Consider the following 27,830-nt stretch of genomic DNA (forward strand, 5'->3'; position numbering starts at 1 on the left):
ACTGCACCTCCGCCTCCGGATTCGGCCTGGAGACTACACCTCACCCTCAACAGTCCCGCTTCCAGCACCTCCGCATACCTCCTGTCTACCCTCACCATCTCCCCCACCAGCCTCTCCCTCTGCTCTCTCCTTTCCTTGTGGACCCTAATGGAGATCAGCTCTCCCCTAACCACCGCCTTCAGCGCCTCCCATACCATCCCCACTCGGACCTCCCCGTTATCATTGGCCTCCAGGCACCTCTCTATGCTTCTTCGGACCCGCTCACTCACCTCCTCGTCCGCCAACAGCCCCACCTCCAAGCGCCACAACGGGCGCTGGTCCCTCTCTTCCCCCAGCTCTAAGTTTACCTAATGCGGGGAGTGATCCGAAATGGCTATCACCGAGTACTCGGTATCCTCTACTCTCCCTATCAGCGCCCTACTCATAATAAAAAAGTCGATCCGGGAATAGGCCTTATGGACATGTGAGAAGAATGAAAATTCCCTATCCCCCGGCCTTGCAAATCTCCAAGGGTCCACCCCTCCCATCTGGTCCATAAACTCCCTCAGCACCTTAGCCGCCGCCGGCTTCCTACCCGTCCTAGACCTAGAGCGATCCAGTGCTGGATCCAACACCGTGTTAAAGCCCCCCACCATTATCAGGCCCCCCACTTCCAAGTCCGGGATCCGACCCAGCATTCGCCGCATAAAACCCGCATCGTCCAGTTCGGGGCATACACGTTGACCAGCACCACCCTCTCCCCTTGCAGCTTACCACTTACTATTACGTACCTGCCGCCATTGTCTGTCACAATGCACGACGCCTCGAACAACACCCTCTTTCCCACCAAGATCGCCACCCCCCGATTTTTGGCATCCAGCCCCGAATGAAACACCTGACCTACCCACCCCTTCCTCAATCTTACCTGGTCTGCCACCTTCAGGTGTGTCTCCTGGAGCATGACCACATCCGCCTTCAGCCCCTTCAGGTGCACGAACACCCGAGCCCGCTTGACCGGCCCGTTCAGCCCCCTTACATTCCAGGTTATTAGCCGGATCACGGGGCTACCCGCCCCCTCCGCCGCCGACTAGCCATAACCCCTGCTCGGCCAGCCAGGCGCCCACACCCCACGCCCGGCCCGTTCCCCACGGCGGCAGACACCCGTCCCAACCCCCTCTACTCGCTCCAGCTCCCCCTTGACCATAGCAGCAGCAACCCGGTTCCCCCCCACCCACCCCCCACCCCCGCCTAGCTAGGACCCCTTCTAGCTGCTTTACTTCCCTCATTGCACTCCCGCAAGTCAGCTGACTCCTGCTGACCCCGGCTACTCCCGCCTCTCCTTCGACTCCTCCCATAGTGTGACACACCCTCCTCTTCCATTCCCCATCCGCTGGCTCTCCACCTCCCCCTTCCGTCCCAAGCGCGGGAAACAACCCTCGCTTCCCCGCCCCGGCCCCGCCCCCTCCAGTCTTCAGCGCGGGAAAAAGCCCGCGCTTTCCACCTACCCGACCCCGCCACCTCTGACGCAGCTCCTTTTACAGGCCCAGTCCCCTCGCCCCCAACTCAGGCCTCCCCATCCCCCGCGGGGTCCCATCCCCCCTACCGCCCATCCACCCCTGCTCCATTTACTTACCCCCCTCCGAGAGCCCCCCAACAGACCCAACCAAAACAGTGCCCAACTCACCCTAACCACCCTCACCGAACCAAAAGAAACAAGAGCAAAGAACCCCCCCTCAAAATGTAACACATCAACAGCAGTCCCCAACCGCCCATCCCGACCCTCAATTTGTGTCCAGCTTTTCGGCCTGAACAAAGGCCCACGTCTCCTCCGGAGACTCAAAATAATGGTGCCGGTCCTTGTAGGTGACTCACAGTCGTGCCGGCTGCAGCATGCCAAACTTCACCCCCTTCCTGTGCAGCACCGCCTTCGCTCGATTGTACCCGGCCCTCTTCTTCGCCACCTCCGCACTCCAGTCCTGGTATATTCGAACCTCTTCGTTCTCCCACCTGCTGCTCCTCTCTTTCTTGGCCCAGCTGAGCACGCACTCCCAATCGACGAACCGATGGAGCCGCACCAGCACCGCCCGCGGAGGCTCGTTAGCCTTGGGCCTCCTCGCCAACACTCTATGGGCCCCTTCCAGCTCCAGGGGCCCCTGGAAGGACCCCATTCCCATCAGCGAGTTCAACATGGTGACCACATAGGCCCCCACGTCCGACCCCTCCAGCCCCTCCGGGAGGCCCAGAATCCGCAAATTCTTCCGCCTCAACCGATTCTCCATCTCCTCGAACTGTTCCTGCCATTTCTTGTGGAGCGCCTCCACTTTTACCGCAAGGCCTAAGATCTCGTCCTCGTTGTCGGGGATCTGTTGTCAGACCTCACGGATCGCCACCCCCTGGGCCATCTGTGTCTCCAGCAGCTTATTGATTGAAGCCTTCATCAGCTCCAGCAGGTCCGCTTTAATCTCCCTGGAGGAGCGCTGGATAACCTCCTGCTGCTCCTGCGCCCCCTGCATCCACGCTGCCTGGTCCCCGCCTGCCGCCATTTTGCTCTTCTTCCCTCGCACCTTCTTCGGGTCTACCACCACTCTTTTAGTCACCCCGCTCCTGGTACCAGCCATATACTGTCGGGGAACTATTGCAATCTCCTTCCCACACAGGGAAACGTCGAAAAAGTGCCGTTGGGGGCCCTGAAAAGAGCCCAAAAGTCCGTTTTTAGCGGGAGCTGCCAAATGTGCGACTTAGCTCCCCATAGCTGCAACCGGAAGTGGGGTGTTAAGGTATTCAATGTTTGTTTTTTAAAGGTTAAATTGAGTTCATAGAATAAACATTGTTTTGTTTTAAAAACCATTTGTCCATAATTGCTGTTTCACACCTGGAGAGTACGCCGTGTGCTCCCCACACCACAATCTATTAAAAGTTGTGGGTCGGTTGAACTCCATGAAACACTTTGGGGTTCTGTAAACCCGGACCCATAACAACGGCCATACTAACGGCTGTGGGATATAGTAGAGAGGACCCAGTAGAAAGTCTGAATCAGTGCAGGCAAAGGAAAAGGGAACATCCCACATCCTTTGTTAATGGCCTGTGGACACTAATGTTCCAGGACTGTGACACTACAGTTAAGAGCATCAGAGCATCTACCTTTCTCACAGACAATCCCAGCTACGAAGAGGAACAGCACGAATGTCAGGTTTTTACAGTGGACGATCCCATGGGACCCTTCATGCCAAAACAAAAAGGGAGGGAAGCCCGGGGCACCAATACCTGGGCCGGAGATGCCGGAGCCATCACCCCCCTCCTTTAAAAGTTTTTGTCGAGGCACAGAAGGCAGATGGGGATTTGAAACAAATCAGGAATGAAGTGTTTCCAGCATCTTGTAACAAATGAGCTGAAATAGAAATCGAGGACGGTCTCGTCCTTCAGGACAGAAGTTATGTGGTGCCAATCCAGGATCGGAACCAGATCATCCATCAATGTCACAATGTCCAGGGATTCCAAGGTGTGAATACAACTACAGAGAGAAGTAAAAGTTCATGTTGGTGGCCCGAACTAGATGGAGACGTAAAGCGGTGTGTGGAAAATTGTCTGGTTTGTGTCCAGAATGATCCAGACCACTGCTGAGAAAGAAGAGCTTAGACACAACAGGCTGGTAAATGAGCCATAGACAAATTTACAAATAGACTACGATTTGACTCTTGGTTAGCACTGCTGCCTCACGGCACCGCGATCCCAGGTTCGATCCCGGCCCTGGGTCACTGTCCGTGTGGAGTTGGATTGGATTTTGTTTATTGGAGTTTGCACATTCTCCCCGTGTTTGCGTGGGTTCCGCCCCCACAACCCAAAGATGTGCAGGGGAGGTGGAATTGGCCTCGCTAAATTGCCCCTTAATTGGAAAAAATGAATTGAGTACTCTAAATTTATTGTAGAAAAAGAAAAAAATTAAAATTTCACTCTTTAGCTGTGCATTCAATTAGCACTTCGAACTATGAATAAATCAATAATGAATCGGAAAAAGAAGGGCAGCGAAGCAAACTTTGATGAGAAGATCAAGCCTGTGGATTATGAGATTGAGAATAAAGTCATGCTCCAAATTCATGAACCAGAAAATGCCCCTAAGTATTGTGGACCACATTCTATAGTAGACAAAACAGGTCCCTCGGTTCACAAAGTCTTGTTAAACTCTGGTAAAAACGGCTGGTACCATGTAAACCAGTTAAAGCTATTCAACCCTAAGGGCAATCACCAGCCCCATGTATTGCTGGATGTGGGTGAGGAAGACACAGTTCCACCTTTTGCTCCTCCCTTGTAGAGAATTGAAAAACAGGGAGATTATGTTCAACTTGTTTAGAACCAGGGTTAGACGACACTGGGAGCACTGTCAACATTTGTAATTTCCATTTAGAAAAAGGCATGGGTGAAGGTGCAACAAAGCTTCACCAAGACTGGGAGAATTTCATAGAATCCCTTCAGTGCAGAAGGAGGCCATTCAGCCCATAGTGTTTGCACTGACCCTCTGAAAGAGCAAACCAACAAGCACAATCCCCCAGCCCTATCCCAATAACCCCTTAACATAACCGCCACGCATCCCTGGACACTAAAGGGCAATTTAGCACGGCCAATCCACCTAACCTGCACACCTTTGGACTGTGGGAGCAAGCCGGAACACCCGGAGGAAACCCACGCAGACACGGGGAGCAAGTGCAAACTCCACACAGTCACCCAAAGCTGGAATTGAAGCCAGCTCCTTAGAGCCCCAGGAAAGGTTGAAGAGATTGGGGGACTATTCTCTATAAAAAAGAGAAGACTGACCTGAGGGGAGTTTGAAGCTTTTGAAGCAACAGAGGAACATCGGAGTTAGGAGCAGGAGTGGGCCATTCGGCCCTTCAGTGTTAAGAAAGAGTTGATCTTCCCCAGTGCTTAAGTTAGAATTGGAGTTTTAATTGTGTAATAGACCACACTTGTGACTGCACATATGTATAAAAGGTATATAGGTGGCACTGTGGTGTTGTTTGAGAAGTGATTGCAGAGCACAATAAAATTGCAGTTGAAGAAGTGAAGACTTGCTTTCCATTTCTTTAGAATAGAGGTACCTTTGGAGCTAAACATTTGAGCCTGCTCCACCATTCAACAAGATCATGGCTGATCTGACTATGGTCTCAGCTCCACTTTCCTGTCTGACCCCCACCCCCACAATCCAGATTCCCTTGGTCTGTCAATAATTTGTAAAACTCAGCCTTCACTTTAATACCCCCTGAGAGATAAAGAATATCTCCACATCACTGCACACCTTTGTGTCAGACCTCGTATTCTTAAACTGCAGTCCCTTCAGGATCTTGTATGTTTCAATAAGATCCTCTCGTTCTGTTAAACTCCAGTGGGTAAAGGACCAAACTGTTCAACCTTTCTTCATAAGCCCTTCAGCCCAGGAATGAGTTGAGTGAACCTTCTCTGAACTGCTTCAAAATCAAAATTTCCTTCTAGATTCAAAGTCCGATGATATTCAGATCCCAAGGAATCAGGTGAATCTGTCAGATGTGACATTTGCTTTTGAATTTCTTTCTGATCCTCACTTTCTAAAATCCTGTACGTTAGTACAGTGGTTGTCACTGTTGCTTCACAGCACCAGAAAATCATAGAATCATAGAATTTACCGTGCAGGGGGTCATTCGGCCCATCGAGTCTGCACCGGCCCTTGGACAGAGCACCCCACCTGATCCCACACCTCTACCCTATCCCCGTCACCCCACCTAACCTTTTTTGGACACTAAGGGAAATTTAGCACAACCAATCTACCTAACCTGCACATCTTTGGACTGTGGGAGGAAACCGGAGCACCCGGAGGAAACCCACGCAGACACGGGGTGGATGTGCAGACTCCGCACAGACAGTGATCCAAGCCGGGAATGGAACATGGGACCCTGGAACTGTGCTGACCACTGTGCTACCGTGCCGCCCTGGGTTCAATTCCCCGCTTGGTCACTGTCTATGCGGAGTCTGCACGTTCTCCCTGTGTCTGCGTGGGCTTCCTCCGGGTGCTCTCGTTTCCTCCCACAAGTCCCGGAAGACGTGCTTATTAGGTGATTTGGACATTCTGATTTCTCCCTCAGTGTACCCTTACAGGCGCCGGAATGTAGCAACTAGGGACTTTTCACAGTAACTTCATTGCAGTGTTAATGTAAGCCTACTTGTGACACTAATAAAGATTATTATTAAAAGGGGTTTACGAATATCACAATATTACGAATGTCAATACAGAATAGAAATTCAGAACAGACAGTTCTAAATTCTATGGAAGATTCTTTCCTCTCATTCCCCAAAAGCTGTAAATCTCCATCCCACACATTCTCCCTCCATTCTCACTCTGTTGTATCTAATATACACCCATTGTAATGTTCTTGTTGGATGGTCTGATTTATATTACAAGAGTGCTTGTAGCTGAAGCTATCAACATTAATTGTGGGTATACTATATACAAGACAGGAGATGAATAATAGTAAGATCAAGCACAAGCAACCTCTCTCCAGCTTCCTCCAGCCAGTCTGAGGGGTCACCTGACTCTAGCATTCACTTATATGCTAATAAGACTCCTAGTGGTCAGTCGGTGAATTACAACTCAACCATGATATCACTACACCAGTTTAAAGTCCAACGGGTTTGTTTCAAATCACTAGCTTTCGGAGCACTGCTCCTTCCTCAGGTGAATCGAGAGGTAGGTTCCGGAAACATTTATATAGACATAACATCAAAGATGCCAGACAATGCTTTGAATGCGAGCATTTGCAGGTAATTAAGTCTTTACAGAGCCAGGGAGAGGGGTAACCCCAAGTTAAAGAGGTGGGAATTGTCTCAAGCCAGGACAGTTGGTATGATTTTGCAAGCCCAGGCCAGATGGTGGGGGGGTGAATGTACTGCGACATGAATCCAAGGTCCCGGTTGAGGCCGCACTCATGCGTGCGGAACTTGGCTATAAGTTTCTGCTCTGCGATTCTGCGTTGTTGCGCGTCCTGAAGGCCGTCTTGGAGAACTCTTACCCCAAGATCAGAGGCTGAATGCCCTTGACTGCTGAAGTGTTCCCCGACTGGAAGGGAACATTCCTGCCTGGCGATTGTCAAGGGCATTCACCTGAGCAGTGCTCCGAAAGCTAGTGATTTGAAACAAACCTGTTGGACTTTAACCTGGTGTTGTAGACTTCTTACTGTGCTCACCCCAGTCCAACGCCGGCATCTCCACATCATGATATCACTACACCATTTTTAAAAAAAATAAAATATTTTATTGAAAATTTTTGGTCAACCATCACAGTACATTGTGTATCCTTTACACAATAATATAACAGTATAAATAACAATGACCTGTTTTATAAACAAAGAATAAATAATATATAACAAAAACGAAAACTAAATGGCAACTGCCTTGTCTCAGATAAACACTCTCCAAAAATATGATTTAACAGTCCAATATACAATTATTTATAGCAACGACCTATGCATATTATACATATATATTAACAACCCTGTGAGTCCTTCTGGTTCCTCCCCCCCCCCCCTCCCCCCCGAGCTGCTGCTGCTGCCTTCTTCTTTTCCATATCACTACACCATTGACGAGTGAAGGCAACCTGCTATTTCTGATTGGTAAAAGGATCATTGATTAGCCATTTTGTTATAAATACTAAAGCCCAGTTCAAAAATCATTTTAAAATGGACCCCATGATAGCACTGCAAAAATGATCAAACATAACCTCAGTTTGCAAAAGCACATCGCTTGCAGAAATAAAAGCACAGCATTTGAAACATTTGCAGTCGAATTAGAAGCAAATGCAACATTTCTACTGCGGGTCAAATTGACATTATAGTTCATATGAACTCTCCATTGTTCAAAAGAAAGGAATTGCAGATTGCAGCACATACCAGTTCAATGATAAAAGCAGAGTTTGCATTCCAATACACATTTAAGAATTCCACATGCAGTATTTATATTAACTTTAAAGTTCAGCGAAATAACATTGCATACTGACAACCCAATCATCGAATCAAATGTATTAGAAACTCACCCAAACCAATCAGCATGTTACAGGGGTAGGAACAGATTGACTCCGATTGATAACAAATCCCTTAAAAATAGAGGTCTGGGCAGCCATTTTCATTCCAGAATCACTCTATACTATTTGCTTGACTATCTACTATCTTTATTTCGTATTTCTATTCTAACTCTAAGTCTGCGCAAGCTGTTTTGCTTTGAGCAAGAAACCATGACTGTATTTTCAAAGTTCAAGTCGTTTGTAAGCTACTAAGTTTAATTATATCTCGGAAAAGTCTTCTGCTGGCAGGGGCTTTCTTGAGAACATTTGATTTGTAACCACAAGAAGATTTCAAACTCTCAATTATAATCAATAGACACCCAATAAAGATTTCATTTCGCATCCGAGACGTGTAGTGCAAATTTCTACTTAGTTAGGTGTATACGAGACTACACTTAACCACGGGTAGATTTCAACAATGAGGCAGTGAGGGAGAACTTTATTTCTGCTGATGACCTGGAATTCACTACCTAATGGTGCAAGTTGAGACGATAAAATTATTTGAAACTGAACTTGGAAGGGCACGTTAAAGAAATAAACTTGCAGAGGAATGGTGATATTGAGGGGGAATGGGACTGGCTGGGTTGTTCTACAGAGTCAGCATAGACTCGAGTGACTGAATAGACTCCTTCTGTGCTGTAATGGAATAGAGAACTTATTCACAGAAGAAATAATAATAAATGGCTTAACCCTTTTAATTGCAACACAGTAGCACAGTGGTTAGCACTGTCGCTTCACAGCGTCAGGGTCCCAGGTTCGATTCCCGGCTTGGGTCACTGTCTGTGCGGAGTCTGCACATTCTTTTGTGTCTGGGTGGGTTTCCTCCGGGTGCTCCGGTTTCCTCCCACAAATCTCGAAAGACGCGCTGTTAGGTTATTTGGACATTCTGAATTCTCCCTCTGTGTACCCGAACAGGTGGCGGAATGTGGCGACTAGAGGCTTTTCACAGTAACTTCATTGCAGTGTTAATGTAAGCCTGTTTGTGACAATAAAGTTTATACCCAAAAAAATTGTGAACACTGAGAAAGAGACCATCCTTTTAGCCAGACAAATAAGTGTGTCAAGTTGAGGGAACAAAAGATGTCAATGGGCGCTTTGTCCAGCCACGTTGCGCTCAAGTGAGAGCACAACATGGCTGGAGAATCCCAGGAGAGGCTTCCAGCGAGCCTCCCGACAGGCTCTGCGCCTCGTGAGATTCTTCAAAGTCCCGCGAGACATTGGAGTCTGAACTCCACCCCAAATAGGCCTACCCAAACTCTGCTCTCGGAAGTAGGTCGTAAACCTACTTAAGACCTACTCACGCAAGATCCACCGGCCTCCCTCGATTCTTTGGCCTCCCCAGGGGGGCTGCAGCCAGGCGCCAATCAGTGCTGGTCCACACAAATGTGGACCAGGCGGACCGGCACCTGAGGGGGTCTCCCGGGCCATCGGAGCCCTCTGGGTGGTCAGGGTAAATGCAGGGTGGCTCCCTGGCCCTCCCCCTGGAACATGGGGATCTTGGCACTGCCACCCTGACACTACCAAGGTGGCACTGCCAAGCCAGCAGGAGCATTGCCTGGGTGCCAGTGCAAGGGTGCTCGAGTGCCAGGGTGGCACTGCCAAGGTCTAGGGGGGCCATGCCCATAAAATGAGAGTGATGGGGTGCTTTGAAGGGTGGGAGAGTGCAGGGCAGGTACATAGGGGCCTCTGGAGGTTGATGGGGTGATGGGTAGGGGTCCTGGAAGGGAGGGGGTGCTGGATGGGAGCTTTGGGGGGTCTGAAGAGGGGGGATGCCAAGGGACTCCACAGTAGAGTGTCCTCGCTTGGAGGTTGTGGGGTAGTGCCCATGTGCGTGAGGGGTGACATTACCCATGGGTGTGGGGGATCCACAACCTCACTTGGAGTTCGGGGCATCCTTTCAAAATGGCGGCCCGATCTCTGAGTTCAGCTCCCCGGGGCAGGTGTCACCTGTACAAGTCTGGGCTAAACCGGTGAGCAACTCCCCAGGGCCCAAAAAAGTGACAAATGTTATTGAATAGCAGTGGGAAATTCGCCGGCAGAACTGGCAGGAAACACCCTGAAAAACCCACCATAAATTAACTTCGAAATTTTGGGGGAGAATTGTACCAATTGGCTGGATTCTCCGCAGCCCCACGCCAAAATTGGGTTTGGCGTGGGGGCGGAGAATCCACTTTTACGACAGGATTGGGCCCGGCGCCTCTTCCTCGATTATCCGGTCCCAGAATTGCTCGCGTGCCATTTGTGCGGTGTGGCCATTGCCAGAGGCCCTCCCAGCGATGCTCCGGTCCCGATGGCACGATGCTAACCACGTCTGACTGGTCGGGACTCAGCCCACGGCCACCCTGTGGGGGGCGGCGGGATCAAGTAAGGCAGGAGGAGGGCCTTATGTGCGGCTAGGCAGCAATCAAGATAGATCAAGCGGCGCGGGACAGATCATTGGGACCTTCTTTGTCGGTCCAGGTCCGCCGGCTGAGCCTGCCATCGTGTTCAGCTCGGCCGCTGCAGGCCGTCACCGTGCACATGCACAAACTCGCAACCGGAAGTGCGGGGGCCCGTATCAGCAGCTGAAGCTGCGAGAAGCACTGCCAGCCCCTTCGAGGTAGGTGAATAGTTGTAAATCTTTTTAAGGCGAGTCTGGTGTGTAACGGATTACACCGGCCTGGGAACATCAGCCCATTGTTGGAGAATCCAGCCGACTGTCTTTGAGAGATACTTGGGCCAAGGTTTTCAGAGTCTGCACCCTCCCTGGATTCACTTCCTTTCCCTTCAGTTGCTGCAAGTCACCAATTGAAGGTCAGAATGAGAAAAGAAATGGAAAGGGCGAGACATTGATTTCCTCCCAGATGTTGCCCAGAGGAGGAAGTTTTAGTCTGGAACTCATTGTCCAACCTCCACATTGTGATTATGGAGCCCTGTCTGGATCAACCAATAGGATTCACTCTGCTCCATGGTGACGTCACCGGGTTCCAGTGAGCAGGCCAGGCGCACAGACACGGGAGCCCCGCACCCACCCATTGTTCCCCCTCCCTCTGCACCTCCTGGAGACAATGCACCGGCCAGAGCGAGATCCCGATCCACGACTGCGCATGTTCAAGAGTCGGGCAATGTGCGCATGTGCGGGGAAAGCCCTTTCCCCCTTGACCGGCACACAAAGGTATTGACCAATGGGAAACTGGAAGGACCGGAAGGACTCTTCTTCACCAGCCAATCAGAGTTCCCTCATTGTCTGAATGTGGCAGTCGGACATTGATTTGTGAACTTGCTCATTCTGGCCCCGCAAAGCTGCTGCTCATCTCTGAATGAAGATTGAGCTTCCTCCTGTCTCTGTGAGTAAAACACTTTCTTTTCTCATTCTGACCTTTACTTGGTGACTTGCAGCAACTGAAGGAAAAGGAAGTGAATCCAGGGAGGGTGCAGACTCTGGAAAGCTTGGCCCAGGTCTCTCTCTCTCTCTTAAAGACATTGACATCCTTTGCTCCCTCAGCTTCACACATTTATTTGTCTGGCTAAAAGGATGGTCTCTTTCCCAATGTTCACAATTAAAGGGCTGGTTTCTCCAGGAGATGGCTGACAGTTAAGGGGACAGTAAATTAATATCAGACAGAGATATGTGTGTTATATGGTACAGATTAGATATGTTATTTATGATTCTGCAATAAAGTACATTTATTGTTCTAGTCTTTTAATATACTGTTACTATGTTATATATTTCTAGTCATTTCTTCCCACAAAAGGTTTTCTACTCCCTCTCTGAAGCTCAAAATTCAATGCCCTTATACCACTTCTGAGCATTGCCACTGACGGTCTGAGATATAACAATTGAATCCACTCAATATAATCCTCAGGACCTCGCAGCGTATGCACCAAATAATTCCACTTGACTCAAGCAGAAGCTTTCACTGAATCAAAGGAGATCACCAGCCCATCCAATGCATATTTCTGAAAAGCCTGTAATGTTGTGACTGGAAAATCTTCCCCTTGTAGTCTGATCCTCCTGCACAGTTGTGCACACTTCCAATGAGATCGAGAAGACACATCCAGAGTGAGGTACATCGAAGAGTGAGTTTTGGAGCTGAGAATTTGAAGCTCGGTAGAAATTCGAGGCTGGGTGGGAGGAAGTGCTTTTTACTCCTTGATTTGTCACACTCACATTTCCAGTGAGTGGCCTTGCCCTGCTGCAGGTGACTACAAGGGAGAGAGCTAATTGGTGAGTCGCAAGCAAGGCAGGTAAGTCCTTCACATCGGAAGCGGAGCTGAGCGGGAGAAATCTGGAGTGCAGTTTGGGAAGGTAAGTGGTATTTGTGTCTGTCTGTCTTTTAGATTATGGGAGGAAAGAACGGAGAAGTGATGTCACAGTAAAGCTGTGACCTGATTGGCTGATAGGGAATCTGCGTTAAATTTGAGAAAAAAACATTGCAAAAACAAATTTTAATTAATTAATTAACTAGGTGATGCACGATCAATGACCACTAAAGCGAGGTTGTAGTCCAGCCGAATGCTTTAATAAGCTACATGTTTCCCCCAGCAGCTCAGGTACAGAATGAAGGCTGGGGTGGCACGGGCTCTCATACCCTGCCTTGCAGGGCGGAGCTACCATACAGCTTGACCAATAGGAAACATACAATATCTACCAATGGCGTTCCTGCATTACCAGGTACCGTAAGACCTCTACACAGACTACCACACTAGGTAGAGGAGTAACTAAACCTGAAGGTGGAGATTAGTATTTAGCATTTAATTTTACAGTAGATATCTAGCGCCAGGGACCATATAGTTAATTGTAACTTAAGCTAATAATTGAATAAGTATTTATTTTAAATTAATTAACCAGTGCTTAAATGTCACTCAGTGGGGTGCAGTGCTCCAACTGTGATGTGAGAGATAGTGACGCTTCCAGCGTTCCGGTCAACCACACAGCAGGAAGTGTATCCAATGGAAGCTCCTCACAGACCGCGTGGTTCGGTTGGAGCAGCAGTTGGATGCACTTGGGAGCATGCTGGTGGTGGAAAATGTCATAGATAGGAGTTACAGAGATGTGGTCACACCCAGGGTGCAGGCAGACAGCTAGAAAGGGCAGGCAGTCAGTGCTGGAATCTCCTGTGGCTGTCCCCCTCTCTAACAAGTATACTGTTTTGGATACTGTTGGGGGGGGGATAGCCTATCAGGGGAAAACAACAGCAGCCAAAACAGTGGCACCACAACTGGCTCTGATGCTCAGCAGGGGAGGACAAAGTGCAGGAGAGTGATAGCTACAGGGGACTCTATAGCAAGGGGCGCAGGTAGGCGTTTATGTGGATGTGAAAGAGACTTCAGGATGGTATGTTGCCTCCTTGGTGCCCCAGGGTCAACGATGTCTCTGAGTGAACACAGGACATCCTGAAGAAGCAGGGTGAACAGCCAGAGGTCGTAGTACACATAGGTACTAACGGCATAGGCAGGAAGAGGGATGAAGTCCTGTAGAAGGAGTTCAGGGAGTTAGGCAGTAAACTAAAAAGCAGGACCACTGGGATTGTAATCTCAGGATTACTCCCTGTGCCACGTGCCAGTCAGGCTAGAAATAGGAGGATAGTGCAGCTAAATACGTGGCTAAACTGGTGGTGTAGGAGGGAGGGTTTCAGATTTCTGGATCATTGGGATCTCTTCCGGGGCAGGTGGAACGTGTACAAGAAGGACGGGTTGCATCTAAACTGGAGGGGCATCAATATCCTGGCTGGGAGGTTTGCTAGAGTCACTCGGGAGGATTTAAACTAATATGGCAGGGGGTGGGAACCAGAGCGCCAGCTTAGAAGGTGTAATAAATGAAGGGGAAATAGAGAACAAAAATAAGAGAACAGCACATCACCCTGTCTGCTCAAACGCAGTGGCCTAAAATGTATTTGTTTCAATGCCAGAAGTAGAGCAGGTAAGGCAGATGAACTTAGAGCATTGATTAGTACTTGGAACGACAATGTTGTGGCTATCATAGAAACATGGTTAAAGCAAGGGCAGGATTGGCAGTTGAACGTTGGAGGATATAGATGCTTCAGGAGAGATAGAGGGGGAGGTAAAAGGGGTGGGGTGGTCACGTTGCTGGTTAAGGAGAATATTATAACTGTACTGCGGGAGGACACCTCAGAGGGTTCATACAATGAGGCAATCTAGGTAGAGCTCAGGAACAGCAAGGGGGCAGTCACAATGTTGAGCGTTTATTATAGGCACCCCAACTGCCAGCAAGAGATAGAGGAGCAGATAGGTAGAGAGATTTTGTATAGGTGCAAAAGTAACAAGGTTGTTGTAGTAGAGGATTTTAACTTCCTCTATATTGACCGTGAATCACTTGGTGCTACTGGCTTCAATGGGGTAGAGTTTGTAAGGTGTATTCAAGAAGGCTTCTTGATGCAATATGTAGATAGTCCACCTAGGGAAGGGGCAGTACTGGATCTGAGATTGGGGTATGCGCCTGGACAGATGGTTGAGGTTTCAGTCGGGGAACATTTTGGGAGTAGTGACCACAATTCCATAGGTTTTAGAGTACGTTTTGGAGAAGGATGAGGGTAACCCTTGTGTTAAGGTGCTAAATAGGGAAAGACAAATTATGATAACATTAGACAGGAATTAAAGAATTTGGATTGGATGCGACTGTTGGAGGGTAAATCAACATCGGACATGTGGGAGTCTTTCAAGTGACAGTTGATTAGTATTCAGGAAAGTCCTGAGAGAACGAAGGATAAGTATGGGATGTATAGGGAGCCTTGGATAACGAGGGATATTGTGAACCTCGTCAAAAAGAAAAAGGAGGCTGTTGTATGGCTTAGAAGGGTGGGGACAGTCAAAACCCTTGAGTATAAAGAAAGTAGGAAGGTACTTAAGCGGGAAATTAGGAGGGGTCATGAAAAGTCCTTGGCAAGTGGGATTAAGGAGAATCCCAAAGCTTTTTATTCACATGTAAAAAAACAAGAGGGTGGCCAGGGAAAGGATTGGACCACTTGAGCACAGTGGGGAGAATCTATGTGTTGAGCCAGAGGAAATGGACGAGGTACTAAATGAATACTTTGCATTAGTGTTCACCAAAGAAAAGGACTTTGTGGAAGATGATTCTTGGGTAGGGTGTGTGGACAGTCTGAGTCATGTTGACATCAAAAAGAAGGAGGTATTGGGTGTTATAAAAGACATTAAGGTAGATAAGTCTCCTGGGCCGGATGGGATTTACCCCAGAATACTGAGGGAAGCAAGGTAGGAAATTGCTGCGGCCTTGACTGATATCTTTGCATCCTCATTGTCTACAGGTGAGATCCCAGAGGACTGGAAAATAGCTAATGTGATACTGCTGTTCAAGAAAGGTAACCGGGATAATTCAGGAAACTATAGGCCGGTGAGCCTCACGTCGGGAGTAGGTAAATTATTGGAGAGAATTCTCAGGGACAGGATTTGTACCCATTTGGAAACAAATGGACTCATCAGTGATAAGCAGCATGGTTTTGGGAAGGGGAGGTCGTGCCTCACTAACTTGATTAAGTTTTTTGAGGAGGTGACAAAGCTGATTGGTATGGGGAAGGGCGGTGGATGTTGTTTCCATGGACTTCAGTAAAGCCTTTGACAAGGTGCCTCATGGCAGACTGGTGCAAAAGGTGAACTCACACGGGATCAGAGGTGAGGTGGTAAGATGGATACAGAACTGGCTCGGTCACAGAAGGCAAAGGGTAGCAGTAGAAGGGTGATTTTCTGGATGGAGGGTTGTGACTAGTGGTTCCACAGGGATCTGTGCTGGGGCCTCTGTTGTTTGTGGTATACCTGAACGATTTGGAGGAAAATGTAGCTGGTCTGATTAATAAATTTGCGGATGACACCAAGGTTGGTGGAGTGGCAGATAGTATTTTTGTTTTTTAAATTTTATTCTCTTTTTTCACATTTTCTCCCAAATCTACAACAATAAACAATAATCCGTAACGAATGTAATGTCAATCCCCATATCAATAACAACGATCCCATCCTCCCACCAAACCCCCAAACATTAGCCCGCATGTTAACATAAACAAATGACAAAGAGGAATCAGGAATCACCCATAGTCACCACTAACAAATACAGTCCCCTCCCCACAACCCTCCCAGCCCCCAAAACCCCCTAATGTTCGATGTGATCTAATTCTCGAAAGTGCATAATGAATAACGCCCATGAACTGTCGAACCCCTCCATTCTTCCCCTCAGTTCAAATTTGACCTTTTTAAGCGTCAAGAATTCCAGCAGGTTCCCCCCGCCACGCCAGGGCACAGGGTGGAGAGGTTGATCTGCACCTTAACAGGAGCCGCCTTTGGGCGATCAACGAGGCAAAGGCTACAACATCTGCCTTGTACCCGTTTCCAACCCCGGCTGGTCAGACACAATATGGCCTCCCGAGTACCCAGGTCCAGTTTCACTTGCACCACTTTAGAGATTACCCTAAAAACCTCCTTCCCGTAATCCTCCAGCTTTGGACAGGACCAAAACATATGAACATGGTTTGTGGGGACCCCCCCCCCCCCCCGTAACGTTCACACACATCCTCTACCCCCTCAAAGAGCCGGCTCATCCTCGCCCTTTCAGGTGCGCTCTATACACCACCTTCAGTTATATCAACCCCAACCTCGCACACGAGGTGGAGGCACACGAGTTCACCCTCCGAAGCACCTCACACCAGAACCCCTCCTTCATACCCTCTCCCAACTCTTCCTCCCTCTTTGCCTTGATCCCGTCTAGTGGCGCCTTCTCCTCCTCCAAAATAGCCTGGAAACCGCCGCTACGACCCCTTCTCCAGCCCCCCTGTCGTCAGCACCTCCTCCAGCAATGCGGAAACCGGCTCTACTGGGAAGCTCCGTGTCTCCTTTCTGGCAAAGTCTCGAACCTGCATGTATCTAAATATTTCCCCCTGCTCCAGCCCGTACTTCACTCCCAGCTCCTTCAATCCCGCAAAACGACCCCCAAGAAACAAATCTTTTCTCCTTTCTCCTCCCATCTCTGAAAATTTCCATCCCACTTCCCTGGCTCAAATCTATGGTTAGTGGCAGATAGTGTTGAGGATTGTCACAGGATACAGCAGGACATGGATAGGTTGGAGATTTGGAGAGAGAAATAGCAAATGGAGTTGAATCCAAACAAATGTGAAGTAATGCATTTTGGTAGGTCTAACATAGAGGGGAAATATACTGTAAATGAAATGAGTGAAAATCGCTTATTGTCACAAGTAGGCTTCAAATGAAGTTACTGTGAAAAGCCCCTAGTCGCCACATTCCGGCGTCTGTTCGGGGAGGCTGTTACGGGAATTAGGGCAGCACGGTAGCCTTGTGGATAGCACAATTGCTTCACAGCTCCAGGGTCCCAGGTTCGATTCCGGCTTGGGTCACTGTCTGTGCGGAGTCTGCACATCATCCCCGTGTGTGCGCGGGTTTCCTCCAGGTGCTCCGGTTTCCTCCCACAGTCCAAAGATGTGCAGGTTAGGTGGATTGGCCATGTTAAATTGCTCTTAGTGTCCAAAATTGCCCTTAGTGTTGGGTGGGGTTACTGGGTTATGGGGATAGGGTGGAGGTGTTGACCTTAGGTAGGGTGCTCTTTCCAAGAGCCGGTGCAGACTCGATGGGCTGAATGGCATCCTTCTGCATTGTAAATTCTATGAATTGAACCGTGCTGCTGGCCTGCCTTGGTCTGCTTTCAAAGCCAGCGATTTAGCCCTGTGCTAAACAGCCCCTGGCAAAACTCTTTGGAATATAGAAAGTCAGAGAGATCTGGGCGTGCATGACCACAGGTCTTTGAAAGTGGCAACACAAGATAGCACGGTGGGCGCAGTGGGTTAGCCCTGCTGCCTCACGGCGCCAAGCTCCCAGGCTCGATCCCAGCCCTGGATCACTGTCCGTGTGGAGTTTGCACATTCTCCTCGTGTTTGCGTGGGTTTCGCCCCCACAGCCCCTGTGCAGGCTAGGTGGATTGGCCACGCTAAATTGCCCTTAATTGGAAAAAGATAATTGGGTACTCTAAATTTATTTTTTTAAAAGGAAGAAAGTGGCAACACAAGTGGGCACGGTAGCCAAGAAAGCATCCGGAATGCTTGCCTTCATTGGAAGGGGCATCGAGTATAAAAACTGGCAAGACATGCTACAGTTGTATAGAATCTTGGTGAGGCTGCATTTGGAATATTGCGCACAATTCTGGTCGCCACACTACCAGAAGGATGTGGAGGCTTTGGAGAGGGGACAGAGGAGGTTTACCAGGATGCTGCCTGGTTTGAAGGGTGTTTGCTCTGTGGAGATGCTGAAAAGACGGACTGTTTTCATTAGAAAGACGGAGGTTGAGGAGCGACCTGACGGCGTCTACAAGATTATGAGGGGCGTGGCTAGAGTGGTTGGGCAGGCAGTCTTTCCCAGGGTAGAGGGGTCAGTCACTGGGGGGCATGTGTTTAAGGTCCGTGGGGCAACGTTTAGAGGAGATATGTGAGGCAGGTTTTGTTACACAAGAGGGTGGTGAGTGCCTGGAACGTGTTGCCAGGGGAGGTTGTGGAAGCTGATACGTTAATGGTGTTCAAAAGGCATCTTGACAAATACGTGGATAGGATGGGTATAGAGGGATATGGTACAAGGAAGTGCTGAGGTATTTGGCCAAAGGTTGGTATCATGACCGGTACAGACTTGGAGGGCCAAAAGGCCTGTTCCATATTGTTCCTTGTTCTTTGTTTTACTTTTCGTTTTCTTAAGTTTCATTTGAGTCATTTGGAAAGATGCCTGAAGAAAGAGGGAAAAACGCATTTGGGCAAAGCTGAAAAAGTTGCCAAAAGAAGTGAGAAAACGCATTTTAAAATGGTGTTTGATTCATCTTTTATCTGGAAATAAAGTTAGGTAAAGTAAACAGTTGTACACAATTGAGAACGTTTTCTCCAACACCTTTGAGAGCAGAGAGGTTAACCCTTTCCACTGACAGCGATGATGATTTGGACTGAAGACATTGTGTCTTTTAAAGATTTAGCCTCATCCTATTTCTTAACTTTGAAGAAAAAGTGTTTGAGAACAGGAGATATAGGAGTTCTCTCCAAACTGTTTGCAAGTTCCTGTTCTTCAATCTCTTATCTACAAATGTATTATGTGAATAGTAAATTGGACAGGAAAGTTCCTCCAGCACTCCAGTGGTTAGCACTGCTGCCTCACAGAGACAGGGAGTCGCATTCGATTGACCAGATTGTCTGTGTGGAGTTTGCACGTTCTCCCCGTGTCTGTGTTTGATTCCCTCCGGGTGCTCCGGTTTCCTCCCACAGTCCAAAGACGTGCAGGTTAGGTGGAGCGGCCATGATAAATAGCCCTTAGTGACCAAAGATGTACAGGTTAGGTGGGGGTAATGGGGTGGGGGAGTGGGCTTCGAGATGGTGCTCTTTAGGAGCGTCACTGCCAACTGAATGGGCTGAATGGTCTCCTCCTGAACTGTAGGGATTTTGTGGATTTGATATTTCACAAATTCCATGATTCCATAATCCTCCCAAACACCTGTGGTCGCCATTTTGAATACTTCCCTCTGTCGCAAAATGTTTGTTTACAGGTGCAGCATGTAATTAAGAAGGGAAATGGAATTTTGTCCTCCATTGCTAGAGGGATGGAGTTTAAAAGCAGGGAGGTTATGTTGCAGTTGTATGGGGTGCTGGTGAGGCCTCACCTGGAGTACTGTGTACAGTTTTGGTCTCCTTACTTGAGAAAGGATGTACCGGCACTGGAGGGTGTGCAGAGGAGATTCACTCGGTTGATTCCGGAGTTGAGAGGATTGGCTTATGAAGAGAAACTAAGTAGACTGGGACTATACTCATTGGAATTCATAAGAATGAGGGGGGGATCTTATAGAAACATGTAAAATTATGAAGGGAATAGATAGGATAGGAGCAGGGAGGTTGTTTCCACTGGCGGGTGAAACTATAACTTTTTTTATTTGTTAGATGTTTTTTATTGGGTTTTTAATAGCTGGTATATTTACAGATGTACACAGAGAAACCAAAAAGAGATAAGTGAAACGAGAACTTTAATCTCATTAATTGTTTGTAAGGCAAAGGTCGGTAAATTTTTGAACAGTAAAGGAATTAAGGGTTATGGAGAGCGGGCGGGTAAGTAGAGCTGAATTCACACAAGATCAGCCATGATGTCATCGAATGGCGCAGCAGGCTCGAGGGGCCAGGTGGCCTACTGCCCCTGGTTCTTATGTTGTCGGATTGATGTCCGCCAGCCTTCCCGCCAAACTCACCTGATGAAGGAGCTATGTTCCGAAAACTCGTGATTCCAAATAAACCTGTTGGAATTTAACCTTGTGTTATAATATATATGGGGCTGGTTTAGCACTGTGGGCTAAATAGCTGGCTTGTAATGCAGAACAATGCCAGCAGCACGGGTTCAATTCCCGTACCAGCCTCCCCGAACAGGCGCCGGAATGTAGCGACTAGGGACTTTTCACAGTAACTTCATTGAAGCCTATTTGTGACAATAAACGATTATTAATAATATTATTATAATATTATTATTAAGACTTCTTACTGTGCACAACCCAGTCCAACGCCGGCATCTCCACATCGTGGCCAAAACTTTGGACAGCTGTTTCAAGTCAACATTCAAAAGCGAGATTGGGCGATGAGAGGCCCACTCCTCTGGGTCCTTGCCCACCTTCAGAATCAAAGAGATATTAGCCTCACGAAGAATCGGTGGCAGCACGATAGCACAATTGCTTCACAGCTCCAGGGTCCCAGGTTCGATTCTGGCTTGGGTCACTGTCTGTGCTGAGTCTGCACATCCTCCCCGTGTGTGCGCGGGTTTCCTCCGGGTGCTCCGGTTTCCTCCCACAGTCCAAAGATGTGCAGGTTCGGTGGATTGGCCATGATAAATTGCCCTTAGTGTCCAAAATTGCCCTTAGTGTTGGGTGGGGTTACTGGGTTATGGGGATAGGGTGGAGGTGTTGACCTTGGGTAGGGTGCTCTTTCCAAGAGCTGGTGCAGACTCGATGGGCCGAATGGCCTCCTTCTGCACTGTAAATTCTATGATAATCTATCCCAGAGTCAAAAGAGTGACAATACATATCTACCAACGGGTCCAACAACAAATCCTCAAACCCCCGATAAAACTCACAGCCACAGCCATCCAGTCCCGGGACTTTACCCGACTGCAGCTCCTTCATGGCCTTTGACACCTCTTCCCTGAAAAGGAGAGCATTAAGAGCCTCACACTGGCTTCCTGAGACCTCCGGAAGCTTCGAGGATGAGTCGACTTGCTCCACATCCATCAACACATCACCAGATTGCTCAGATTTGTATAATTCCTGAAATCCAAGTTTATCTCTTCCGTCTTCATGACCCTTTTCCCTCCCCCAAGCCGCACAGAGGGAATCTCTCTAAAGTAGGCCATTTTCTTTGTCAAACAGACCAAGTATTTGCTCGGCTTATTCCCAAACTGGCACAACTTCTGCCTCGCAAACTTTCAACATTTTTGTGACCTGCTGAGTCATAGGAACTGGAGCTGGCCATTCAGCCCCTGGAGCCTGTCCCGCCATGAGATCATGGCTGATCTGTGACCTAACTCCATCTACCTGCCTTTGGCCCATTTCCCTTAATATCTTTGCTTAACAAAACCTCTCAATCTAAGATTTAAAATTAGCAACTGATCTAACTTCAACTGCCGATTGTGGGAGACTTCCAAATCTCTACCACCCTTTGAGTGAAGAAGTTCTTCCCAACATCTCTCCTGAACCGTTTAGTCCATGTCCCCTAGTTGAATGAAATGAATGAAAATTGCTTATTGTCACAAGTAGGCGTCAATGAAGTTACTGTGAAAAGCCCCTAGTCGCCACATTCCGGCGACTGTTCAGGGAGGCTGGTACGGGAATTGAACCGTGCTGCTGGCCTGCCTTGGTCTGCTTTAAAAGCCAGCGATTTAGCCCAGTGAGCTAAACCAGCCCCTAGTTTTAGAATTTCCTACCAGAGCAAATAGTTTATCATCTACCCTGTCTTTCCCTGTTAATATCTTGAATATTTTGATCACATCACCCCTTGTTCTTCTAAATTCCAGTGCAAACAGGTCTAAATTGAGTAATCTCTCCTCGTAATTCAACCGCTGTAATCCAGGTATGATTTTTGTAAACCTACGATGCACCCCCTCCAAGGCCAAAATATCCTTCCTAAGGTGTGGTGCCCAGAACTGCTCTCAGTCTCCAAGTGGAGTCTAACCAGGGTTTTGTATAGCTGCAGCATAACCCCTGTGTCTTTGTGTTCCAATCCTCTAGATATAAAATCTAGCATTCCATTTGCCTTTATTATTATTTTCTGCACTTGTTCCTGCTATTTTAAGGATCTGTGCACCTGAACCCCCCCAAGTCTCTTTGGACATCCACTGTACCTGTTTCCATTTAGAAAGTACTCTGCTCTATCCTTCTTTTGGTCCAAAATGGATAACCTCACATTCGCTTACGTCAAATTCCATCTGCCATAATGTTGCTCATTCACCTGGTCTATCAATATCTCCTGGCAATTTTCTGCTATTATCCACTGTCTACAATGCCCCCTAACTTTGTATCATCCACAAGTCTAGATCTATGACTTTCTTTGCCATCATCCAAGTCAATAATGAATAGTGTGAATAATTGATGCCCCAACGCAGATCCCTGTGGTACACCACTACTCACCTCTTGCCAATTAGGGTAATTACCCTCCCGGATGTAACACAGTGTCCGAAGCTCAGACTCCAGCTCATCAACTCTGAGCCGAAATTCCTCGAGCAACAAACACTTGCTGCTGATGTGGTCACTGCAGCTCACAATGGGATCTGCCAGCTCCCACATCGCCTGCCCAGCCGTCTCCACTTCGCGAATTAATTAGATTTTTAATGTTTCTTTTTCAAATTTAGTGCAGATTCCCGACCAGCCAATCCAGTCACAGCTTTCCTGTGACGTTACTTTTTCAGCTTCAGTGACAAGGTCCTGGAACAGGTTGGTGAATGACCTCCATGTCGTGTGGAAGCCCTCTTCCGACCCCCGGATGGTGAATTGGATTTTCTTCAGTTCGCGAAATCCTGACCGGTTGGCCAGCCAGCCTGCAGCTGAGGGCGGTGCTGCTGATCGCCAGCCGAGCAGGTGTCTTTGGCGGGCGATTAGGGAGGCAAAGGCAAGGGCGTTCGCCCTCCTCCCCATGAATAGTTCTGGTTGGTCCGATACCCCGAAGACTGCAACCCTCACTCCACAACCTTGGGCATTGCCTTGAAGAAGGCGATCTCTGGTACCACTTTCAGCTGCATTAGGCTTAGCCTTGCACATGAGGAACTGGAGTTGACCCTGTTCAGTGCTTTGCTCCAGAGTCTCGGTGTCCATGTACATAGATCCCTGAAAGTTGCCACCCAGGTTGAGAGGGTTGTTAAGAAGACGTACGGTGTGTTAGCTTTTACAAAACTCTGGTGCGGCCGCATTTGGAGTATTGCGTGCAATTCTGGTCGCCGCATTATAAGAAGGAAGTGGAAGCATTGGAAAGGGTGCAGAGGAGATTTACCAGAATGTTGCCTGGTATGGAGGGAAGATCTTATGAGGAAAGGCTGAGGGACTTGAGGCTGTTTTTGTTAGAGAAAAGAAGGTTAAGAGGTGACTTAATAGAGGCATACAAGATGATCAGAGGATTAGATAGGGTGGACAGTGAGAGCCTTTTTCCTCAGATGGTGATGGCTAGCACGAGGGGACATAGCTTTAAATTGAGGGGAGATAGATATAAGACAGATGTCAGAGGTAGGTTCTTTACTCCGAGAGTAGTAAGGGCGTGGAATGCCCTGCCTGCAACAGTAGTGGACTCGCCAACACTCAGGGCATTCAAATGGTCATTGGGTAGACATATGGACGATAAGGGAATAGTGTAGATGGGCTTTAGAGTGGTTTCACAGGTTGGCGCAATATCGAGGGCCGAAGGGCCTGTACTGCGCTGTTATGTTCTATGTTCCCCACCCTATTTAAAATCAGAGCACTTCCTCCCATTTTTCTCATGTCTTGACCAGTGGGGAGCATGCTTTATCTCACCTGTCACCCATACAAGTTCCCACAGCTTCCACCCTACGTTGCCCCCTGTCAAACTGTTCTTCTAATAGTGATTGTCCCGGTGCCCGCGGGTATGTCCTTGTTTTCCTACGGAGGACGTTTTTGACTTGCATTTGTCGTAACCTGTCCCCCTGGTCAGTTGGAGCCTCTCCGTCAGTTCTTCTAGCATTGTCAGTCTGTTGTCCGTGTGGCCGTCACTAACTGTCAGTGTCCCCCCCCCCCCCGTCCTGTCTCCACCTTTTGAAGGCGGTGTCCATTTTGGCTGGCGCGAACCTGTGATTGTTGCAGGTGGGGGTAATAGTGGGACATTTCGGTCAGACCAGAGTTTTGTCTTGGTTGTTTCCACGTCCGGAGCGCGTCTACTGCCACTGGGCTTGCGGAGTGCTTGGCCGGTGGGTATGGGAGTACTGATGTGGTCAGGACCTGGAGGAACATCCATGTGCAGGAACTCTCCTCCATTTTTACCCATCAGTTTCTGCTCATTTTACCTATCCCCTCACTCTTTCCGCTGTGGCTGCCCAGTGGTAATATTGCAGGTTTGGGAGGGCCAGGCCCCCACGGCTTCTTATTCTTTGCAAGACTTTTTGGGGGATCATTGGTATGCACACAAGCACTTGCACGCACTCGTCTGCACCCTCCCCGTCAGGGAGAGTGGGAGTGTGTCCCACCTCTGCAGGCCCTTTTTTACTTCCTCCAGCCAGGTTCCATTTGTGGATCGTGACCAGTCGTGGCTAATTTGGATCCCCAGGTAGTGGGATTTGTTTCGGGCTTGTTTAAAAGGCAGTCCCTCCAGCTCTGCCCCGCTACCTTGGGCGGTTCACCGGGAAGATCTTACTTTTGCTCAGATTGAGTTTCTATCCCGAGAAACGCTCCAAACCCTTTCAAGAGCGCCATGATTCCCTCCATGCTGCTTTGTGGGTCTGCAACATAGAGGAGCAGGTCATCCACATAGAGCGAGACTCTGTGCTCTCTGTCTCCCCTCCGGATCCCCTTCCAGTTTTCGCCACTCTGAACGCGATCGCTAGAGGCTCGATTGCCCGGGTGAATAGCAGCGGGGACAAGAGGCATATCCCGGCCTTGTGCCTCTGTGCAGCGGGAAGTACTTAGAGCTGGTGGTGTTGGTCCGCACGCTCTCCATACAGAAGTTTCACCCATGTTGTGAACCCTGCTCGAAACCCGAACCCCTCCAGTATCTCGATGAGGTACTTCCACTCGACTCTGTCGACGGCCTTTTCTGCGTCCAGGTAGATGATCACCTCTTATGTTCTCTCCCTGGATGGGGTCATTTTCCCGTTTAGCAGACGCCTGATGTTCAATGTTTGCTGTCTATTCTTGACAAAGCCTGTCTGGTCTTCTGCCACCACCTCTGGTACGCAGTTCTCCAGTCACCTGGCTAGGACTTTGGCCAGTATTTTCACAGCTACATTGAGTAACAAGGTGGGTCTGTAAGACCCGCATTCGATCAGGTCTTTGTCTTTCTTGGGCATCAGCGATATTGAGGCTTGTGCCAGCGTTGGCGGCAGGGTGTCCCTTGTTAGCGAGTCTGTGAACATCTCCCGCGGGTGCGGGGCCAGTGCTGTCATGAATTCTTTGTAGAAGTCCACCGGGAATCCATCTGGTTCCAGTGCCTTCCCTGCCTACATGAAGTTGATGATCTACATGACTTCTCCCAGTTCTGATGGTGCTTCCAGCCTCCCACTTCCTATCCTCCCCCACGACTGGCATGTCCAGTCCATCGAGGAACTGCTTCACCCTCAAATCCCCCTCTGAAGGCTCAGAGGTGTACAGCCCCCAGTAGAAGGCCTCAAATGTGTTGTTGATCTTTTCCGACTCTGCTACGAGTCTGCCTTTGTTGTCTCTAATCTGAGCTATTTCTCTCGTGGCTGCCTGTGTTCTCAGCTGGTGAGGCAGGCGGCTGGCTTTGTCTCTGTATTCGTAGAAGGTCCCCCGTGTCTGGCAGAGTTGGGGCACTGCTTTCCTCATGGAGACCAGGTGAAAGTCCATTTGTAGCTTTTTCCTCTCCTCCAGAAGCTCTACGGTGTGGGCCGCGTGGTATCATCTGTTCCCTGGCCACCCTCTCTCCCCTGGCCGCCCTCTCTCCCCTGGCCGCCCTCTCTCCCCTGGCCGCCCTCTCTCCCCTGGCCGCCCTCTCTCCCCTGGCCGCCCTCTCTCCCCTGGCCGCCCTCTCTCCCCTGGCCGCCCTCTCTCCCCTGGCCGCCCTCTCTCCCCTGGCCGCCCTCTCTCCCCTGGCCGCCCTCTCTCCCCTGGCCGCCCTCTCTCCCCTGGCCGCCCTCTCTCCCCTGGCCGCCCTCTCTCCCCTGGCCGCCCTCTCTCCCCTGGCCGCCCTCTCTCCCCTGGCCGCCCTCTCTCCCCTGGCCGCCCTCTCTCCCCTGGCCGCCCTCTCTCCCCTGGCCGCCCTCTCTCCCCTGGCCGCCCTCTCTCCCCTGGCCGCCCTCTCTCCCCTGGCCGCCCTCTCTCCCCTGGCCGCCCTCTCTCCCCTGGCCGCCCTCTCTCCCCTGGCCGCCCTCTCTCCCCTGGCCGCCCTCTCTCCCCTGGCCGCCCTCTCTCCCCTGGCCGCCCTCTCTCCCCTGGCCGCCCTCTCTCCCCTGGCCGCCCTCTCTCCCCTGGCCGCCCTCTCTCCCCTGGCCGCCCTCTCTCCCCTGGCCGCCCTCTCTCCCCTGGCCGCCCTCTCTCCCCTGGCCGCCCTCTCTCCCCTGGCCGCCCTCTCTCCCCTGGCCGCCCTCTCTCCCCTGGCCGCCCTCTCTCCCCTGGCCGCCCTCTCTCCCCTGGCCGCCCTCTCTCCCCTGGCCGCCCTCTCTCCCCTGGCCGCCCTCTCTCCCCTGGCCGCCCTCTCTCCCCTGGCCGCCCTCTCTCCCCTGGCCGCCCTCTCTCCCCTGGCCGCCCTCTCTCCCCTGGCCGCCCTCTCTCCCCTGGCCGCCCTCTCTCCCCTGGCCGCCCTCTCTCCCCTGGCCGCCCTCTCTCCCCTGGCCGCCCTCTCTCCCCTGGCCGCCCTCTCTCCCCTGGCCGCCCTCTCTCCCCTGGCCGCCCTCTCTCCCCTGGCCGCCCTCTCTCCCCTGGCCGCCCTCTCTCCCCTGGCCGCCCTCTCTCCCCGGGCCGCCCTCTCTCCCCGGGCCGCCCTCTCTCCCCGGGCCGCCCTCTCTCCCCGGGCCGCCCTCTCTCCCCGGGCCGCCCTCTCTCCCCGGGCCGCCCTCTCTCCCCGGGCCGCCCTCTCTCCCCGGGCCGCCCCCTCTCCCCGGGCCGCCCCCTCTCCCCGGGCCGCCCCCTCTCCCCGGGCCGCCCCCTCTCCCCGGGCCGCCCCCTCTCCCCGGGCCGCCCCCTCTCCCCGGGCCGCCCCCTCTCCCCGGGCCGCCCCCTCTCCCCGGGCCGCCCCCTCTCCCCGGGCCGCCCCCTCTCCCCGGGCCGCCCCCTCTCCCCGGGCCGCCCCCTCTCCCCGGGCCGCCCCCTCTCCCCGGGCCGCCCCCTCTCCCCGGGCCGCCCCCTCTCCCCGGGCCGCCCCCTCTCCCCGGGCCGCCCCCTCTCCCCGGGCCGCCCCCTCTCCCCGGGCCGCCCCCTCTCCCCGGGCCGCCCCCTCTCCCCGGGCCGCCCCCTCTCCCCGGGCCGCCCCCTCTCCCCGGGCCGCCCCCTCTCCCCGGGCCGCCCCCTCTCCCCGGGCCGCCCCCTCTCCCCGGGCCGCCCCCTCTCCCCGGGCCGCCCCCTCTCCCCCGACTCTATGTGCTTTAGAGG

At 50.7% G+C, this 27,830-nt stretch overlaps 1 protein-coding gene across 1 annotated transcript in view; it reads left to right on the top strand.

Annotated features, from left to right (window-relative positions):
* Window positions 1–11,240: 11,240 nt before the first annotated feature.
* LOC140422542 (uncharacterized) overlaps window positions 11,241–27,830 on the top strand; it is a 95,839-nt gene continuing 79,249 nt past the window's right edge. The window contains exon 1 of the mRNA XM_072507567.1: window positions 11,241–11,382. The gene's annotated coding sequence lies outside the window, so the exon portion shown is untranslated. The remainder of the gene's footprint in view (window positions 11,383–27,830) is intronic.

Source organism: Scyliorhinus torazame, chromosome 5 (assembly GCF_047496885.1).
Source record: "Scyliorhinus torazame isolate Kashiwa2021f chromosome 5, sScyTor2.1, whole genome shotgun sequence".
Classification (NCBI taxonomy): domain Eukaryota; kingdom Metazoa; phylum Chordata; class Chondrichthyes; order Carcharhiniformes; family Scyliorhinidae; genus Scyliorhinus; species Scyliorhinus torazame.